The following is a 5,050-nucleotide window of genomic DNA, read 5'->3' on the forward strand; positions in this document are numbered from 1 at the left end:
ACCCGTGTCCCCTGCATCGGCAGGCGGACTCTCAACCACTGCGCCACCAGGGAAGCCCTAGGCTTTATGTTCTTTTACTTTTAATTGTTCTTGGAAAATTTAAAGAATTTGTGGACACCGCGCTCTATATAATAGCCCACTATGTTCATAAAGACAATCGAAATGTTAAGTAATAAACTTTGCCGTTTAAACTATTGGCTTTCCACAGTCAATTAGAAAAATAAAAAACACATTATTCAAATAGATTAAGACCTTAGTATCCATGGTATGTACGCTCAGAGACTGAGATGCATGAAGAAAATACTAGAACTTCTATTTTTAGACTTTTAGCTAAAAATATAATAAATTAAGCTTTATGAATATTGAATACATAGCTTGTCCCTGGCATCGTCACATAGACTGTATTTCAGGTGGTTACAGGTTAGGAACCTCTATCCAAGGCTCCACCTCCCCAGGGCAAGAGTGTGAGTTCCACACTCAGAGGAACTGGCTCTACACCGCAGCTCTGTGTTCACTTTCAGCATGCTGCAGTGTTAAGTTAGTATGTGAGTAAGGGGATTCAGAAATTATATTACCTTCTATTTTAAAAATTCTTACAATACTTTCCAATGATGTGGAGCAGTGAACTTGAAAATCTTTTGCACACCACAGAGGTTTGCTGGTTATGTTACAGAAAGTTAACATGTCAAATTTAAGATTAATTGTACATTGTTTTCTTTATTAAAAGAAAAAACCCGAAAACCCCTCACTTGCCAGGTTTGCTGACCTTTCTTTGTGATGACAAGTAGCTACCAGTAGTGTGTTATCTAGCAGATATTTGAAAAAATAAGCAAACTTGATTTGCTCCTTCAAGGTAAAGGTCACTTTTTAATAATGGATGAGAAAGGAAATGCTTTGGAAAGAAACTCATGTTATGAAAAAAGCATTTCGGGAATGTTTCTCTCATTAATGATTTAGTTGCCATAAACAGTGTGTTTCACCTATAAAAACTCATATCTTCACATTTAAGGAACTTGGAATTTTAAAATCTTCCAAATAAGATCTTCTGAGTCCATTTGTTAAAAATAGTAAACAGCAACACTACCCAGTTAGTTTGCATGGATGAGTCACTGATATCAGGGAAAATGGAAATTTACTGGCCAAATTTAAAGGAAAAATTTTTGCATAATTGGTGGGTGGGATTGAAAAATGAGCCCCATGATTTAGGAAGTACAGCCGATAAGGCACTTCTTCCATTTAGATCTCTTCTATCTTTGTAAAGTGTACATTTAAGTTATGACAGTCACTAAAACTATGAATGAAAATAAACAGAATTCTGAGCTAGGCCTTCGAATTCCTGTCTCACAAAATGTTAAACCAAGATTTTTAAAAAATGAGGTATATGAAATAAGGTGGTCTCAATAATATTTTTAAGATGAGAGAAAACATAATGGGTCATTTGAATCTTTAACAAGTAAAATAAATTTTAATGTTTATTTTTTATCTCATCCTTTTAAATTTATATTTTGTGTAAGTTTAATAATATCAGTATATTATCAGAGCAGCATATGAATGTGATTTATAAAATAATCCCATACACTAAGGATGTGTGTTAAAAATTTTTCTGAAAGATTTATTTAATAAACAAGTTCAGGATCACTAGTCTGAACTAACTATTCAAAGAGTAGAAAATGAAAATAAATTAGAGAGATTGGGTGTACTTTTCACTTCTTTTTTAAAAAAATTTTTCCCAAAGAGGAGTGTTTAAGAAAGATCTAACATCTATTATTTGTATTAAAAAAAAATAAAAGACAATTTGATACTAGAAAATTAGGAGGTATGTATTTGCAGAAGAAAGGAAAAAAATTGGAAAAAAATTAAATTGGAAAAAATTTACTTATGAACAACTTAATACATTGTCCTTTAAGGGAGTTCCCTGGTGGCCTAGTGGTTAGGATTCTGGGCTTTCACTGCCATGGCCTGGGTTCAATCCTGGCTGGGGAACTGAGATCCCACAAGCGGCCTGATGCAACCAAAAACAAAATTTTTTTTTTTTTCCTGTGGGCTCTGAATACCACCATGGAGCAGTACTGGTCTGCACACCCAAACACCCTAATTCTCACAATTTTCTTTTTTCCAAACGTAATACGTCATGTCCCTTGTACTTTTCCTAAATCCTTTTTTTTTCATACTCTATGAATTTTGACCTTTCCTGGGACAGTTATCCTCCTTCTTCATGTCTTCCTATCACCCCTTGTGCTGTCCTTACTAAAACAATGACTTCACAGTGGCCAGGGAGCAAGCATTTTTGCATTTTCCATTCTAGTTTTGATTTCTGGATGATTATAGTCCACTCTAACTCTGTGACATTTTTAGTTAAACAGAAACATACATTTGGCTCCTCTTCCCTCAGTATATATTTGTCCCTACCCACCAACTACTTCTTCAAATCATAAAAGTCATTTGAATTCTAAGCTTACGTTTTGTGATACTAGACATCCTTGTATCTGTGGCTCCAGTTTTATTGATCAAACTTTCTATTCCTGTTTTCTTGATTTTTATTGAAAATGTCAAGTTACAGATGTTCAGAAACAACCCCTGAAACCTCATTATTTACTTCCAATACTGGGAGAGCATATTAAATGAAAATTCTGTGTATAATTTTCCAACTAATTATTTTTTTCATTAGTCATTTGAGGTGTATGTTAAAAGAAAAAAAGACCCAACAAAACAAAATCGTACTAAAATTTCCACAAAGTTCTACAAAACACATAGTATCTTCTATCACCAGTGCCATCTCTTAGTCATAGGAAATGAGGTAAATTGAAAGAAAGTTTCATGAAAACAAAATCTGTTAAAATTATTCTAGATTAGTCACAATGTCAACAAAGAAAATATTTGTCATGCTTTCATTTTTAGTGTGTGGCCTAAGCGTGTGCCCTTTGAGATATTACATAACAGAGGTTATCAACTTACTCACATGTGCCAAGACTCTCAACACACAAGGTCATTCAGTGGGAGCAGTCAGGGTCAACCCTGGATGAAATTCATGTTTGGTGCACTCCCTGTCCCTTAAAAATACCCTCTCTCCATTCGGTAGTCAACAGTTCCCTTCCTGTCCTCTCTCCCCACATCACTGTATGGTCCACAGGCTTGTTGAGGTGCCTCACACACAGCATTAATTTCCCAGCAGGAAATTCGTCTCTCACCTCCTGCTCTCTCTTATAAGGAAGTGAATCAATGGAGACTTGGCATTCACCTTTAAAAGTTGTTGGCTTCTGGTATGCAGCAACAACAAACTGACTAGATCCAGCAGAGAACAGCATTTTTATTTAGTATAGAAAGAATTCTCCAGGAAAAAAAAAAGGACAAAATAGAGATTGAAATTACGCTTGGTTACAAAAGCACTGGCATTCTGAAGGTGTACAAAGAAGGCTCATAAAATAGAAGAAAAAGTGAAAACAAAATGGGGGGGAAGAGGTGAAACCAGCAATGAGGTGACAAGTGAGAGGACATCTTTCCTTCCCTTGTCTGTAGGTGATGAGAAGAGGCAAGGCTGCCTTTAGAAAGAGTGAGAGATGGAATATTTCCTCTCAAGGGTATAGAGCTAGACCTCGGAGAGATGGTCAGAAAATTGTGTCAGGCCACGACCTCAAATGATGACCCAGATCTCTACAAAGCTTCTTGATGTTTGGCAGTCCGGAGAAGCTTGTGTATCTTTTTTTAGAATAACATTTTTACATGCATAAATCAAAATACTTAGGATTACAAAGAAAACCAAGTATACTGAAATACCATTATCAAAATATTAAAGAAAAATGTGTGATATGGTAGCACCTGCTTTTTAAATAACATGTTAAACAATAGAATCTGGTAATGGGACTAACTGCTACCTTAATTTTGAAATAGTGATGAATACAAACTAATATTAATATATGAACAATAACTGTAATATGACACAAAATACCTGTAACTTCTGTCGTTAAAAAAATGGACAGAACAGTCAATTTTATGGTGGTTTGTTCCCTATTTTATAGTTGAGGAAAATTTTAAGTTTCAGTTAGAGGTTAGTGAAAATAAAGATGTAACTATTTTCCCATCCAAGTCCAAGAACCTTTTAATATTATATTCTTGGGAGTCCTTGAACTCCATGTTAAGAACTTCCATAGCTAGGGGCTGGAGAGGTTGGTCAAGGAACAGTAAAGGAGGGTGTATAGTGGGATAGAGGATACAAGACTGGTGAAAACAGTGTAGGGTAACGAAAAATTTGGAATAGTAGTCAAATATCTAAGATATTTTTGAAATCCATTTTCTTTCCCTGATTCTTAGTGCCATCAGCCAAATTCAGCCTCCTATCTCTTGCCTTAATTAACGCAAGGCTTCCTAGCTCACCCTACAACCCAACCTCCCAGCACCTCCCCACAGTCCTAAGGAATAGCTTCATTTATCTTTCAGTTATGCTTCTGGGGTTCAGAATCACTCAGTGGTTCTTCATTGCCACCCGCATAGGGGACAGATCTTTACTGTGAATTTAAGGCTTGTTAGTATTTGGCTTTGGTCTGTCTTTACAGTCTAAGTCTCCATTAGCCTTGTCCATATACCCCATGATGCAATCAAATTGACCCACTATGGTTCCTTAGTTGGATCTCAACATATTCCTGTACAGGCTTTCCTCAGGCTGTTGCTTCCACCTCGAATTTTCTTTCCCACATTATATGTGCAGAAATATTACCCATGCTAAAAGCTTAAGTTCAATCACCACCCATTATAAGAGTAGGAACTTTGTCTTTTTCAACTTGGTTTCTAGACTAATGATTAGCTATATCCCTTGCACACAAAAAGATGATTAATAAGAGCATTTAAAATTAAAGGACAGGAGACTAAACATGGGATATTGGGGAAGTCCAAGATTATAGATTTTAAAATTTCGGATGGGATTCAAGGTAGAGTGATTCAGGAGCCGGTCTAAAAGAGTGGGAGAAAAAATTCTAATATCTGAGTGTAAGAAGTAGGGAATTGATCAGTTATCAATTGAAGGTTTTATCTCATGTTATTTGGATTAATCTGTTTT

The sequence above is a fragment of the Physeter macrocephalus genome, chromosome 8, assembly GCF_002837175.3.
Source record: "Physeter macrocephalus isolate SW-GA chromosome 8, ASM283717v5, whole genome shotgun sequence".
Taxonomy (NCBI): Eukaryota; Metazoa; Chordata; class Mammalia; order Artiodactyla; family Physeteridae; genus Physeter; species Physeter macrocephalus.